This window comes from Malus domestica, chromosome 11 (genome assembly GCF_042453785.1).
Source record: "Malus domestica chromosome 11, GDT2T_hap1".
Taxonomy (NCBI): domain Eukaryota; kingdom Viridiplantae; phylum Streptophyta; class Magnoliopsida; order Rosales; family Rosaceae; genus Malus; species Malus domestica.
Window position 1 is genome coordinate 36,587,013 of NC_091671.1, and position 17,541 is coordinate 36,604,553.

The window sequence follows — 17,541 nt, forward strand, 5'->3', positions numbered from 1 at the left end:
TGGTTTGGAAGATTCACTTAAACAATGAAGAAGTATGGCTATAGACAGGAAAATACAGATCACACCCTGTTTATCAAACGCATGGGAGGTAAAGTTACTTTCTTGATAATCTATGCATATGATATTCACCAGTGACGATACAAAATAGATAAAAAGGTTGCAGGAATATCTCTCTTCAGAATTTGAGATGAAAGATCTAGGGGGAGAGGTGAAAGATCTATGGGGCTTGAAAGACTTCATGGGCATTAAAGTTGCTCGTTTTTTGTGATGGTATTTATTTGTCTCAGTAGAAGTATGTTCTTGATCTTCTTTCTAAAACTGGAATGTTGGCTTGTAAACCAGAGGAAACTCCCATTGTGCAGAACCATCATCTGGCAACCTACCAAGATCAAATTCCTACCAATAAAGAAAGATATCAAAGATTGGTAGGACAGTTGATTTACCTGTCGCTTACACGGTGAAATATTGTTTATGCAGTCAGTGTTATTAGCCAGTTTATGCATGCTCTTAATGAAGATCACATGACAGTTATGATACGTATACTGAGTTATCTTAAAAGAGCACCAGGTAGAAGATTACTCTTCAAGAAACATAGACAAATGGAGGTAAAAGGGTATACTAATGCTGATTGGGCAGGAAATATTACTGATTGTCGCTCCACATCAGGCTACTTTACATTCGTGACATGAAATCTAGTAACTTGGAGAAGCAAGAAGCAAAGTGTGGTGGCTAGATCCACGACAAAAGAGGAGTATATGGGGATAGTACATGGAAGTTGTGAATTGTTATGGCTCAAGATTCTCCTTAATGAGATTAGGTTTAAACCTCAGGGGGTTATGTTGTTACAATATTACAATCAAGTCACTAGGGAAATAACCAATAATCCAGTGCAACATGACCATACAAAGCATGTGGAGGTAGATAGACACTTCATCAAAGAAAAGTTAGACGTAAAGTTGATTGATATTCCGTACTTGAGGTTTGAAGAACAATTGGCTAATGTGTTAACTCATGCAATGCCAACAAGGATGTTTCAAGACTCACATAGCAAGTTGGGCTCATGAGATATCTACGCACCAACTTGAAAGGGAGTGTTGGCATGAGTCAGCCATATAATTTAGGAATGTGATCATGTGATTGATTCTTTGTATAATTGAGATTCTTATTTCTTATTTCTTATTTTATAGGACCTCTTGTACAACTATATATTTACCTTCTAGAGAGAAGAATAATAAATACAATTAAAATCAATGTGTACATCTTATGAGGAATTGTTAAGAAAAAGGACATTGCATGTGCTTATAAGTAAGTTTGGATACTCCTGTGAGATGGTCTCGGGCCTGATGTTTGTGGACTTCTTGGATCTCTGCGGAATAGGGCTTGTAAGCCCATAAAGTACGACTAATGTACGTAGTCTGTTAAGGGTAGAACAGTTATATTGAGTTTAAAATACATGTGGCTTGCTCTAACAAATCAGGATATTTTATGTCCCGACAGAGATGTGTCTTGATAATCATATGAGGTCAGTTTAATATAATTATTTAATTGGTCATTAGAGTTGTCAGTTGTGGATAATTACAAAAGAGTATAATAAATGTACACCGAGTTACACATAGTCCTAAATTAGTACTTAGTTCAAAAACGCCAATAAGACATATCCAGAAGATTCAACTTCTCGTCCTTATCATATCAGATCAACCTATTAAGCCACCATTACCAATACCTCCACAATTTGTAGATCGCAATGGATGCTTAAATAAAACAAATCCATCAAGGATCTGTAGAAGAAAAAAGACAAATTAATGACAAAACCTAATATATCAGAAGATAGATCTGGAAAATTTATGACCAAACTCGCCTGATTCAAAGCCCTAGAGACCTAGGGAGAAGACAAAACCTTGCAAGAGGCAATGAAGAATAAGCCTAGCACAAGAAGGCTAGGGAGCAAAAGCTCTCCACATAAATACTGGAGAGAGGCTCGATAGTCCTAGGACTCCTTGTGAAGATTGTTGGAAGCTAACCAACTCCTGGAGTCGAGGGGTCGAAGGCAGCAAGGAGCTCCCGAGCAAAGGGTGTTGTCTGCATCAAAGAAGGAAGAAGAAGAAATGAAGGGTTGGCCTCAAACCGGCTAGTTTTGTTTAAATGTGTGAATGACAAATGTACACTCCAGATTAGATCACTTAAATCCCAATGAAGGGCTAGGATTTAATCTGGAGTAGTAAGGTGATTTAATGTTTAAATATTGTCTTATCACCAACTCTTTTACACAAGTATGGGTGATGGAAATGTACCATACTCTTACACATTTTCCCTAATTTTCCCTACTTAATGAAGTATGACTGCTGCATTTTTTGCACAACCTTGAAGTTGAAAACAACACTCCAATATTCTCTCAATTCTTTGCCATTCTAAACCCCAAGAAACCGATCCCAAAATTATAACCAAAAACACCACAAACAAATCAACTTTAACATGGCCTCAGAGCTCAGTTTCTGATCTAAAAAGCTTTTTGGGCGTAATCTGTGAAAGTTAAGACTTTTGGGAGCACCAACGAAGTGTCCTCAACAACAACAACCAACAAACAATTCTGAAAATGAAGGGATTTAGCAGTAGCACTGAGCTAAAAACTCTAGTCTTTGATGGCGAGAATTATGATTTTTGGAGAATAAGAATGACAACCATTTTCAAATCCTATGATCTATGGGATATGGTTCAACACGGGTATGAACTACCTGAGATGAAGATCGATTCTCTAGATGAGGATCTCACAGAAACATAACTCAAAACACTGAAGCAAAATTGGATGGAGGATACTAGAGCACTTGGAATCATTCAAGGTGCTATCTCAGACATCATTTTCCCGAGGATAGCAAATGAAGAGACTATAAAGGGGGCTTGGGAAGTTTTACAGCAAGAGTATAGAGGAGACACTAAAGTTAGAAAGGTAAAACTTCAGTCCCTTAGAAGAGATTTCGAGTATACAAGAATGAGGGAAAATGAGCTGTTAAAAGACTATTTTACTAGGCTGTTTGATGTTGTAAACAAGATGAAAACATATGGTGAGGAACTGCCTAATGAAAGAATTGTCCAAAAATTGTTGATTTGTTTGACTAAACCCTATGATTCAATAGTAAGTGTTATAGAAGAAACCAAAGACACTGAAACTCTCAGTGTGCAAGATGTGATGACATCCTTAAGAGCTTTTGACCAAATACTCAAGAGGCATGCTGATTTTGCACCTGAGAAAGCCTTCCAATTACTCAATGTTGGATCTGGTAATCAAGCTAGTGCAAGCAATCAGAAACCACAGTGGAAGGGCAAGAATAAGAAATGGGAAGGAAAAGGGTTTCACAACTTTAGACCTAACCTAGGCAGCAACATTAATACAGGTCCAAGAACTAAACAACAATGTAAACAGTGTGACAAATTTCATCTTGGAGAGTGTTGGTTCAAAGACAAGCCTAGGTGCCACAAATGCAACAGGTTTGGGCACATTATGAAGGAATGCAGATCAAATAATGTGCAGCAAGTGAACTGTGCAAACCAAGTGGAGGAAGAAGCAAATGTGTTCTGTGCTTTTAGCGCAAAAGTGGAGAAAAACAATGAAGTGTGGTACATTGATAGTAGCTGCAGCAACCATATGACTGCATATGAGTCATTGCTCATTGATATTGACACAAACTTCACTGGAAAAGTGAAAATGGGAGATGGAAACATTGTCAAGGCCACTGGAAGAAGAACTCTAGTTATCAACACCAAGAAAGGAAGAAGATGCATAATGGAGGTGATGTTAGTGCCAAGACTGGATGAAAACCTACTTAGTGTGGGTCAAATGATGGAGCATAGGTATTTCCTACTCTTTGGGGGAAATGTGGTTGAGATCTATGATGACAGATCGCTATCAAATTTGGTGACCAAAGTAGAAGTGAAAAACAGAAGCTTTCTACTTGTGTTGAAGTACTTAGAAGAAGTGGCAAGGAAAGTAAGTGTGACAGGTTCTATTAAACTATGGCACAAGAGGTTTGGTCACTTAAACATGACAAGCCTAGAAAATCTACAAAAGTATGAAATGGTACAAGGGATACCTAAGATGGATCACTGCAATGAAACATGTAAAGGATGTGCATTTGGGAAGCATCACAGGGATCCATTTGAAGTTGGCAAGGCTTGGAGAGCAACAAAGCCACTCGAATTGATTCACACAGATGTGTGTAGACCAATGAAAGCAACAACAATAAGTGTAAACAGGTATTTCCTAACCTTCATTGATGACTACTCACAGATGTGTTGGGTGTATTTCATAAGGTTTAAGTTTGAGGTATTCACAATATTCAAGAAGTTCAAGGCAATGGTGAAATTGTAAAGTGGATACCAAATCAAAAGACTAAGAAGTGATAGGGGAGGTAAGTACACCTCATATGAGTTCAATGCATTCTGTGAAGATGTGGGGTTAGAGAAGCAACTCACTATGGCATATTCACCACAACAAAATGGGATTGCAGAAGGGAAGAATAGGACTATAATCAAAATGGCTAAGTCTATGTTGCATGAGAAGAACATGCCCTATACATTCTGGGGTGAAGTTGTGAACACCTTAGTGTATCTATTGAATAAGTGTCGTACTAAAACACTGAACAAGAAGACATCATTCGAAGTGTTCAGTGGAAGGAAGCCCTCTGTGAAGCATCTGAGAGTGTTTAGCTCAGTGTGCTACACTCTCATCCCTCACTAACTAAGGCACAAGTTGGAGAAATCAAGTAATAAGGGTGTTTTTGTAGGCTATGGTACCAATGAGAAAGGATACAGAGTTTATAATGTGTTGACTCAGAAGATAATTCTATCAAGGGATGTTATCTTTGATGAAGACTCAATGTGGAACTGGGAATCAAGGGTAGAAGAAAATGACAGTGTCTCTCTACAACTTGACCTAAATAAAAGGCAAACAAGTGAGCCTATAGAGATCTCAGTTCAAGAAGAAGTCACAGATAATGGTGACATACAAGAGACTCCACAACAAGTTACTATGAGTCCACAATCAAGTCAATCACAAATAACAACTCCAAGTTCAACTCCAGTGAGATTGAAAAACCTAGATGAGATTTATGCTACATGTAATTACTGTGTAGTAGAACCAGAAACATATGAAGAAGCTGAGAAAGACAAAGCTTGGAAGAAAGCAATGAAGGAATAGCTTGAAATGATAGAGAAGAATGACACTTGGGAACTTATAAATCGACCAAGTGACAAGCCTGTGATTAAAGTGAAATGGTGTACAAAATGAAGCTTAACTTAGATGGTTATATACAAAAGAACAAGGCCAGGTTAGTGGCCAAAGGTTACTCACAGAAACCAGGTGTAGACTTCAATGAAACCTTTACTCCAGTAGCAAGGTTAGACACCATAAGGACCTTGATAGCCCCAGCAGCCAAGAATGGTTGGAAGTTACAACAATTGGATGTCAAATCTGCATTTCTAAATTGAGTGCGAGAGGATGAGGTGTTTGTAGAACAACCTCAAGGGTTCACAAATCAAGAGTTTCCAGAGAAGGTGTACAAGCTAAGGAAGGCTCTCTATGGCCTAAAACAAGCTCCAAGAGCTTGGTACAGTGAGATTGATTCCTATTTCACTGAGAAAGGATTTCAGAAAAGTCCTAGTGAAGCTACACTCTACACCAAGACAGAAAGCAACAATAAGACATTCATTGTCTCAATCTATGTGGATGATGTTGTCTACACTGGAAATGATGCTGCAATGATTGAAAAGTTCAAGGAAGAGATGATGAAGAGGTATGAAATGACTGATCTAGGCCTCTTGCATCATTTTATTGGCATTGGGGTAATTCAAGAAGCAAGTAGCATATTTATTCATCAAAAGAAGTATGCTGAAACTTTGCTTGAGAAGTTTGGTTTAAAGGGTTGCAAACCGATCTCTACACCCCTAATTGCAAATGAGAAGCTTAAGAAGGAGGATGGAAGTGATTTTGTAGATGCTAGTCTCTATAAAAGCATTGTTGGTAGTTTATTGTATCTAAATGCAACAAGGCCGGATCTAATGTTCTCAGCAAACCTACTTTCTAGGTTTATGCATAATCCTATTCAGATACATATAGGCACAGCTAAGAGAGTGCTAAGATATGTGCAAGGAACACTAAATTATGGGATCAAGTATGAAATGGGGAAGTCAACTATCCTAATTGGATTTTGTGACAATGACTGGGGTGGCAGTGAAGATGATAGCAGAAGCACATCGGGCTATGCTTTCACCTTTGGTTCATGGGTGTTTTTGTGGGCCTCTGTGAAGTAACAAAGTGTTGTACTGTCCACAGCCGAGGCGGAGTACGTGAGTGCATCAGAAGCAACGGCTCAAGCTATTTGGCTAAGGTTTATACTCAAAGATTTTGGCGAGTTACAGGTTGATGCCACACCACTCTTGTGTGACAACACCTCTACAATTGCCATGACCAAAAACCCAGTTTTTCATCAAAGAACAAAACACATCAAAAGAAGATATCATTTCATCAGAGAGGCATTACAGGACAACATAATCAAGCTAATCTATTGCAGCACAGAAGATCTGATCGCAGACATATTCACAAAAGCACTACTGAATGAAAGATTCAATTACCTGAAGGGTTTGCTCGGAATGACTCCTAGAAGCAGTATAGAAGGGAGTGTTGGAAGCTAACCAGCTTCTGGAGTTGAGGGGTCGAAGGTAGCAAGGAGCTTCCGAGCAAAGGGTGTTGTCTGCATCGAAGAAGGAATAAGAAGAAATGAAGGGTTGGCCTCAAACCGGCTAGTTTTGTTTAAATGTGTGAATGACGAATGTACACTCCAGATTAGATCACTTAAATCCCAATGAAGTGCTAGGATTTAATCTGGAGTAGTAAGGTGATTTAGTGTTTAAATATTGTCTTATCACCAACTCTTTTACACAAGTATGGGTGATGGAAATGTACCATACTCTTACACATTTTTCCTACTTAATGAAGTATGGCTGCTGCATTTTCTGCACAACCTTGAAGTTGAAAACAACACTCCAATATTCTCTTAATTCTCTGCCATTCTAAACCCCAAGAAACCGATCCAAAATTATAACCAAAAACACCACAAACAAATCAACTTTAACAAAGATTAGACTTGGGTGATTGGTTTTCAGAAGGGATTAAGCAAAGTTAGTCATGAAATTATCATAAACTGTTATGTAGAAGAGATTAGAAAATCACTATATGAGCATCTGAAAAGCATGTGAGAGTCAAGAGTGATTTGCAAATCTTTAATTACTTGGTTTCAGTCTTTACAAATCCTTTTTACATGTCTTTACAATTCTTACACGGTGATTTTGTAATCTCTCATACCTAGCATTTTATAGTCCATTATTTACAAGCTTGGTAATACATAGGACTCTGGAATCCTTCCCCAAACATAGTTCAAAGGACTCACACCCACCAAATAAATTAGACAACAATACTAGCAATTGACATAAGTTTTAGTGAATTATTGGAAGTAAATTCTATATATTTCTTTTTGTTGCACTCGCTTTTTATTTTTTATATCTGAATTGAATTCAGAAGAATTCAGGAAACAAAGTAGCCCAAAATGATCTATGTGAAAATTATTTTCATAAACTACATATATGTGTGTGTGTACAAAACACTTAATGTTCCATACCAACTTATATAGTTAACCAGCTGATAAACTAGAAAAGATGATGATAATGATAGCATTATTTTTTTTTTTTTTATCAATAGAACTTTCATTATATTAAAAAACTAATACAAGGGCCAAAAGGAGCCCGATAAACAAACAACAGATAAGATAAAAGGCCCAAGCAAAATGAGAATTGCAACCCAAGATACAACTGAAGGCCATCACAAACTTAGACCATAAGGCTGCAATAACAAACAACAAAAGAACCCTAATCTCAAGCTACATAAATTAGACCACTGTCGCAGTCACATCGTCGGAGGAAGCTAAACTCCGAATCGAGAAGGTAGACACCAGATCCAAATCCCCTTCACGAACCCCTATAAATATATACGAACAAAGTATCATATGGGTAGAGAGTAAGGCTAAGTGGGTATGTCAAAAGCCTAAGATTTGGCCTCGATGGGAATCTGGCATGTGCATGCTGTTTGGGGGAGGGGAAGTGAGAGAGGGCAGTAGATTTGGTATCCAATTTCTGATCGGAGCTCGTCTATCCGAGAACATGGTGGGATGTGGATGGAGTGTCACAGCTAAGAAGGAGGGAAGATAGAAAATTAAAAGACAAAGCAATAAAAGTAGGCAAAAGACACCGGATAAGGAGCATGAAGCCCAAATATGAGACAAGCTTAAAGGATAGTTGAGATTCGGCTCAGGGAAAATTGAGATAAACTCAGGGAGAACCGGGGATGAAATGAAAGAAGGAGATTGGAAAAAGGAGATGAAAAAGATGTGGATGCATGGAACGTGATGGAGCAGGGGAAGTGAGAGGGCAAGAAAAAGAAGAAAAAGGCAAAAGAGAGAAGGAAGGAAGAAGAAGTAGTGGGCTGTCGCTTATCCCGAGCAAGAGCAAGAGGTGGCGGCTGAAAGTTGAAGCTGGAGAAGAGGCTCTGAATCTGAGCTTCTAAAGAGAGAGAGAGAGAGAGAACACGGTAAGTGCGCATCCAATTCTTATCAATAACTTTATATTTTGAGGCTTAAAGATTAATATTATATACAAATAATTTTAGTATTGTTTTTTAGAACCATATATGTTTTTAATTATAAATGAATCTTTTTAAAATTTTTAAATTTTTTGTGATGAAGATTAATGAATGATAAATTGAAATATAAACGGAATTCAAATATTAAAAAAAAATTACAAAATAGAAACAAAAAAATTGTGTCCAAATGTGTGTCAAAAAATATATATACACACACATTTAAGGATGTGTAGCACTAGGTATAAGTAGCAACAGGCCACTTGTGATGAGTGCTTACGGTGTTGATTATTATATATGTCAAGTACGAATTAGTCGATCATACATATGGTTTTTGATTATTAAGTTTTGAACTTGATAATTATAACAGAGAGAAAAATATATGCTTTGAACATGATAAATTCTTATATGCATATAACAGGCATATGTAAATATGCATAAATTATTTTACTTGTTTTTTGAGACTATATTCTGTCAATATAGTCTGGGTGTTTTGGCACTAGTAGTTTATTGCTCAGTTTTTCATGGGTGAAATAAATTCATGGAAATAAATTTTGAATCAGTTATGTTACATGATAATGTGAGGAAATATATATAGACCGAATGTAATTGCCATGTCATTGGTTGCTGTGGGAAGTAATCAATATGGATTAAAATTTTAAGTTTTGCAAATATGTAGCAAAATTGACATATGGCATGTTTTATTAAAGGGATTGGATTGTCCTACATTGCTTTAAGCTTGAGATGATCTTATGTAAAGACACAAATGTGTTGATTAGTAGTATACTAGCACTTAAGTATGATTGAGGATTAATTCAAGTACGGTTTATAATGATATTAACTCCATAAGGAATTTGCATGACTAATCAAATTTGTTTTGTCTACAATTTTGCTTTTATATCTCAGTATAGTTAATTGTACATGACTAGTAAATTATGAAATTGATGCATAACTTGTGAATTGACTGAGAATGACAAAAAGCATTCAGTGGCAAGAACAAGGACATTATACAAATAGAATGAGGTTTGTGGTAATTATGTGACAATTCTCATTTGTATTTTATCTATTTATATGAGAATTGTGGTTGGTTATGTGATTATAAATATGTTTATAAAGAAGTGGTGAACATATGAAGGCATAAGGGATGTATTCCATTCAGAGCATGTGACTAAATTGATAAGCATAAGTCTTCAAACTTGTATTTAGTTTGTTAGTTTTTCCTATGCTTAAAGAATTTAAACAATGTTTTGATCAGTCAATTGTTTTGTGCCATAAGGGGAGAGGAAAAGAAATTATTCAAGGCTAATGTATGGCATGTATTGGAGATGTTTCTTTTGGAAGAAAAGAATGTAGTTCCTTTATTTAATTTGGTATTTACAAGGCTAATGCACGATTTTGATGCTAATGTTTTAGGAGCCTTGTACTACGGAAAGAAAGGTACAAAAGAAAAGGAACCCGTTTAACTTAAGAAAACATTTGAGCAATTTAGTTTTGAAATTAAAGGAATGTATTGTTCTTTTGCATTACATAAAGTATTTCTAATTTAAGTAATTGACTCCATAATGATAAGTATTGACATTCTTGTGGTGGAATAAAACTTGTTCTATATGTGATTAATCTCTTTCAAGTATGTTGTTAGGTTTCTTGAGATTAATTTAATGTCAAAGGGAGTCATGAAGGAATTAGTACCATTTGTTGGCAAGACTTGAAGCTCGAATTAGGTTATCATAATTTTGTCACTTACAGTTAATTAATCCATGTGACTTCTTGTATTGTTTCAGGGTAGAGTTGATCAATGTCTTTTTCAACTTAAGCAAGCCGCAACATTTTAGTTGATGATGAGACTATGTTTTGAGTTACTTCGGTCAACTTTGCATCTTAATTAGAATAAAAGGGATAATCTTCTTGTCTACAGGGTGTGGATTACTTCTTTTAGTTTAATTAAGATGGCATAATATGGGTTTTATTTCATAGAAGTTGTGAAAACCTTCATCTTGCCTACAGGTGTTGAAGTTTTTCATGAAGGAACTTTTGTGACATAAAATCTAGTACTAGAAACTAGTTAATTTTCTTGCCTACATGTGTAAATTAATTTAGTTTCATAAAGTTTATTGGGATAAAGTTCCATGCCATTAGTTACAAATATTTCCACAATGAGCCCTATAAAAGGTTGTGGTTTGAAGGCATGGAAATTGGTTGCATCGTGACGTATTTTTGTGTCTCTTCATGAGACTTGTTGATGCAAAGTATTGGACCCATGAAGATTAATCAAGGATTGCTAAGGTACGCATTGTTTAAGTCTTATGTTTGTAAATATTTTCAATTTGAACTATGATGTCGGTTTAGATGATGAAATTTGACTACTAGAGTTTCCTTTGGACATCGAAATTGAAATGATATGAAATTGAATTTGTTATGGATGCATAAATTCATGATAGATGCACATAATTGTTTCTGGCAGATTGCGTGTCTTGATTTAAATCGGGTCAATGACATGTCTAATGGTCACCAAATGACCTGAATTTTGGATATATTTAACATATAAATTTCTAATATGTGTCTGCAAAATTTCGTAATTTTTTGCCATGTATTTTAATTATGGTGAATTTACTAGTAACCTATGCTCGTATAGGCAGTTTTACTGGCAGATTGTGTTGGTCTTTTTGAGACATGACTTTAGACTACTATTTTGACCCAAAACGGCTCTATATTTTTATTTTATGAAGATTAGTATGTCTATTTTAATCAGTATAACTTTGGTAGCAATCAAGCTTGTGAATTAATTATGATAAATTCTAAAGTAAGTGTAACTCATTGCTGAATTCTGTTTGACAACTTTATGTTGGTTGAGATGTCTATTTTATTATGCCTAAAATATAGAGCAATTTTCTTTAGGAACATCTTTGAAAGAATATATTAACAAGTGTTTGCCCAAGTGGGAGAATTAGTGAACGAAAATTGGGCTTCACACCCATTAACTTATTTGCAAGTATAAACTTTGAAACCTTAGTGGGAGTTTTTGAGCATTAAGTAGTTTTGCATGAATTTATTAAAGTGTTATTCTATCTTCCATGAATTTGTGTTACTCGAATAACAATAATATGTTTAAGTTGCCCGAATGGCTATTTAGTACATGTGTACATATTTATGTTACTTGCAATCATTTAGATTTCTCGATTGATCATATTGTTTTGGGGCTCATAAGGACTTAGCATAAATGTGGACTTATTAATACATATAAGATGGTTGTTGGATGCACGTTTTTGTGTAAACAATAGTGAATGCTTTCAAGCTTAGTTGTACCTTTCATTGAGGTAATATGCATTCATTGACTAAGTAAGGCTATTCCCAAAGGCATATTTTCAAAAGTATGATTTAAGTATTAATTTACAAATTAAGTAACGATGTTGCAGATCAGTGGGAGTTTGAGTTTTGTGTTAGTAATGCCTTACATTTGTAGATAACCTATAAAGTATGTATAGAATCCATGTATTCATTTTAATCTCCAGTTGGATTCATTAAGTCACATTTTTTGTGTGCTAGTCAATTATTTGATGAAATATATATCAGATATCAAGTTGTTATCAAATTGCATATTAAATGGCATGACATGGTTTGTGTACTACCTCAGTTGTGAGGATTTCCATCTTGCCTGCAGGTGTTGGAAATCACTATGAAAGTAACTTGTATGGTGCATAGATCAGTGTCAAAAACATATTAATTCATCTTACTCACAAGTGTTGAATTAATTTGTTTTATGAAGTTTTTGGGATATTTTACTTGGACATGTGCCTATTTAGTATTTTCAGTTATGTTCGTTGGCTACAAACATCGTTTGTATTATTATTGATCTAATGAAAGTGATGCATGATTGTTTTGGAGATGTATTCACACCTGCATGTTATGGTGGTTTCATTAGATGAAGGATATCTGCATTGGCAGATTTAAGGCTTCGAAAAAGCATAAAGTGTAACGTGTGAGTTACAATAAGGTGGACTTGAGATGATATAAAGTAAGACATTTTGGTTAATTTAAAGTTAATTTAAAGTTTCATCTCTTGATCATAATTTGTGTTTCATGTGAATGAGGATCTTAGCATGTGTGATTATGAAGGTTCTGGGTTGTGTCAATCCTACAACCTTGTTAGTTCCATGTTAAGAAATGCATTTGACAGAAGCTGCATTAAGGACGAGATGTAATCACTTTTACATGGCCACTACAGTGACATTGATCTCCAATCTCAAGTATAAACATGAATATTACATTTTGTAGACCATGTGGGAGAATGTTGGATTTATCCAATATAAAAAATCGACCTTTAAGTGGTCTACTATATGTAATAGAATGTAATATTGGAGAATAATGTCGATTGTGATTTGATCCCTTAAGGATATCAATCCTATATAAGGTGTCTTATATTGGAAATAGGATTGTTGGAATCCTTAATTGAATATGATTATGATACTTGACTTGGAGGTTAAGAAAGTAAAGTTTGGGTTTCCTTTATGGATGGAAACCCTAGCTTTTAGCCTATATAAAACATCGGTCCCTATAAGCCCTAAAGCACACAACATAATGCTTCCCATAGAGTAGTTGTGTCCAGCTAGGAGTTTAAAGAAGATCCTGGTGTTGTCGTGCCCTACTACTTTTGTGTTCGATTTCCATGGCCGCTATTGGAATCAGGTCAGTTACTTATTCGTTTGTGTTTTAATTGTATAACCTAATAAGGCTAACAATCAATGCCCTTCAAAGGGATTTGACAACTCCATGCAATGGTGCCTTTGGGCATATTTTGAATGATACCCGACATATTTTGAAGTCTTTTCCGCATTGGAAGGTCATGTTTGGTCGACGGGAGGCGAACAAGATTGCACATCATCTTGTGAGATTGAGATTTTATCGAGGTTCATTGTTAACACCCTATCCTCTTTGATTGTACACTTTCTTTATTTTTCAATGAATATTATACTTAATTTGAAAATAAATATATTTAGTAAAATTGGAAATCATTTGTGGAGGATTTTTCTGTATCAATATATTGCTAATATATAAGGTAATGCAAGATTCAAAGGATATGCATGAAAAGAAAATTGATACTTGACGTAAATCATTGCCTAAAAGAGGGAACCGGATCCCCTCCAGATCATTAAAAACTGAGCTTGCTGAGTAGGCGATCTGGGCCGTTGAAATTTGATCTGTTGAAATTTGATCTAACGGCTACAATTATTATAACTTTTAGAGAATCATTCTATTTGTAGTCGTTATATCAAATTTCAACGGTCCCAAGCACATGCTCAGCATGCTCAATTTTTAATGGTTCGGAGATGATCCGGTTCCCTAAAAGAGAAACAAATTGCCAAGTTTTCTTAAATTTAGTTTTGGAAGCTCTGAAATTTCTGATTCATATACCAACCAACCCTTGCTTTTGATTGAGTGTTGGTGAAGAAGTCAAAGTCGTGTAAGATTAATTTCGAACTTCATTTATTTGGACCAGGATCCTTGCCGGATCCATTCCCTAGGATCTTAGGGATTCTGCAATCATGTCCGTTCATCGTATATCGTGCGGTTAAAAATATTTAAAATTTAAAATTTAAAATTCAAATATAAATAGTATCTAAATAAAACTAATTGCACGATATACGATGAACAGACAAGATTGCAGGATTTCTAGGATCCCTAGGAATGGATCCAGCAAGGATCCTGGTTCCATTTATTTAGCCTTTTACTCTGTGCTATTCATGGAGGTAGATTCTCTGCCCTCCCACTTCTCATGTCCTCCTGTTTGTGTGGTCACATTTAAGCCAAGTCAATATTTTATATTATTTTTTTATAGAGATAATAAGACAAAAATAAATAGTAATATAAAATGTTGACGTGATTTAACTGCGACCACACAAAACAGAAGAGAACTGAAAGTGAGAGGGCAAAAATCTGCCTCCGTTATTCATTTGCTTTAGCTAGATGTAGACATGCACTTAATTTCATGCACAACTTTTTCTAAAGTTTTTCCTTTTTATTTCTTTTATATCTTTATGTAAGCGTCGGATTATTTGATGGATATGACTTTTCTCTTTGATATGGAATTTGCTTTAGCTAAATGTAGACATGCACTTAATTTCATGCACGACTTTTTTAAAGTCTCTTTCCTTTTTATTTCTTTTATATCCTTAGGTAAGTGTCGGATTATCTGATGAATATGACTTTTCTCTTTGATTTATTGTGTCGTTAGTTTATACGTTCCGGTCTTCATAGTGTAGCTTAAATTATTAATAATAACATAAATTGTAATAAAAAAAAAGGTAAATTATAATTTATCCTTTCAAGTATGAGGGTTAATTATAACTTCATACAATATTTTTAAAACATTTCAATTTCATATATTTAGTTATATTTCTTTTCAGTTTCAAACATCTGTTAAAAAATCTGTTAAATTAATTGTTGACGTGGCAAATATAGAGTCCACATTTGTGCGCCAAGTTTGCATCCTATGAATAAAAAATAATGAAAAAAGAATTAATTAATACAACAACAACAACAACAAAGCCTTTTCCCACTAAGTGGGGTCGGCTATATGAATCCTAGAACGCCATTGCGCTCGGTTTTGTGTCATGTCCTCCTAAAAAGAATTAATTAATAAAAAAATAAATTTAGATTATAATTAAAAACCAAAAAAAATTGAAAAAGAGATATGGGCAAGGCTTGCCCCAATAACCCCATATCTTCCACGACTCCATCCCATATCCTCTGTGCTTGTCCGCAACCAAGAATTTGATTCTTGGTTGGGGAAGCTTCTTTCGTCGCCGCCTCCTCCTCGATTCGACTCCATCCCTATCTGCTTATTCGTCTTCAACAAGTCCATCAACGACATCCTTACCGGCTCTGCCGTTCCCGACGACACGTTGTTTCCTGTTTCTTCTCCCCCCTTTGTCGGCTTCTTCCGTAGACGATGCCGCGGCGGCAGCCTCTTGCGTTGCTACAGCTTCCCACATTGACAACGATTTCTCCTCGTTCAATGTCGTCGTCAATCACTGTCCTGACAAGTCCTTCGCGACCTTATTGGCCGTGAACCGCACGGAGCTCCAGCACGAGAACATCGAGGTAGGGGGTTGTCCACATCCACCTCGATGGACGGAATCGAGGTGTTGGGGCTGAACCGGGTGGAGCCCCGCCGCCAGATCTGCCTCTCGCCCTACTGAGTCATGTCGAGATCGAACTCGGGAGTGACGGAACGGACCCAGCTGCGAGCGAGTTGTGAGATCTTGGGTTCTGGTGGTAGTGATTGAAAGCGTATAGGAGTGTGAGCTGATGTAGAGGAATGGATCACTGGGAACGACGGCCTAAAAAAAAAAATCCTTCACCAAGCTGCCCAGATCCTCCTTTCAAAATTTTAAGTTTTTAATTATAAAAAATTGATTTTTTATTAAATCATAATTTTTATTATTTTTTATTCCCATGGTGCAAAGTTGACATTCATGTCAATATAAATGTAGATCCTACATTTGTCACGTCATTACTTAACGGATTTTTCAACGGATGTATGAAACTGAAAAGAAATGTAACTAAATATATGAAATTGAAATGTTTTAAAAATATTGTATGAAGTTGCAATTGACCTCATACATGAGGAGGTAAAATGTAATTTATCCTAAAAAAAATAATATATTCTAAAAAACGGAAAAATGATTATTTTTTCGTTTTCAGATGGTGTTGGACACAATTGATTTGTTAACAACTTGACATGAACACCACTGTTAAGCTAATGGATAAATTTGAGGCACAAACATGGATTTCTTTTCTAATAAGTTCATCAAGTAGACATTCTACATAATTAACATTTAAATAGGTGGCCAAATTATATCCTAAAGATATTAATTGTATTAAATACATGCAAGTATTGTAGTTAAATTCATATTTTTATCACAAATAATCTCTAAAATTGACCAGCTCATCAAAATGATACCTAAAATTGAACCTTGATCAATGTCGTTTATGAATATGGAGATTGTTGTCTGGTGGCTGGGTTCAAAGAAGAAGGAGAAGATGAGGATAGTTAGTTTGTTGTTTTTCTTCTTTTTACGTTTTTAATCTTTGAAACACTTTCTTTAATCCACATGTCAACATATTATTGGAATGTAGAGTTTTATGTGTTCCATATCAACACATAATAGAATATTTTTTTTTACAAAATTCAAACAGAGGACGACATTGATTTGCAACATCCATATTTAGTGACGGTATTATTCAATTTTCAACTTCAAATATTGTCTTGATGTGGTGTTGATGTGATGGGTCAACCTCAGAAACTACTTATGATAAAAACTCAATATAATATAATAACTTAAGTTTAACAAGTCACTGCCGGCGAAACCAATCTTTTTAATATGTTACTAAGGAGTCTATTCATTGACCAATCTTTTTAACATGTTACTAATGAGTCAATTCATTGTCAAATGATAAGATAATTATATTAAATTTAACTAAATTACGGCAAGCGGAATTCAAACTTGGTGCAGGATAAAACATACTAGCGTAACTATCTTGGCTAAACTCAAATCTTCTATTTTAAATTAATTCTTGTACAAGTAAAAAATGTCGTACCCAGTGCACAAGGCTCCCGCTTTACGCAGGGTCTGGGAGAGGTGAATGTCGGCTAGCCTTACCCCCATTTATGAAGAGGCTGCTCCCAAGTCTCGAACCCAAGACCTACCGCTCATAGGCGAAGGCACTTGCCATCGCACCAAGTGCTACCTCTAAATTAATTCTTGTACAAGTAATTTATGTAAATGTATCCTTAATTATATAAATAATTAAATAAAAATAAATAGAGTAAGTGGTTGGGAAATTTTTTTATTTTTTCCCTT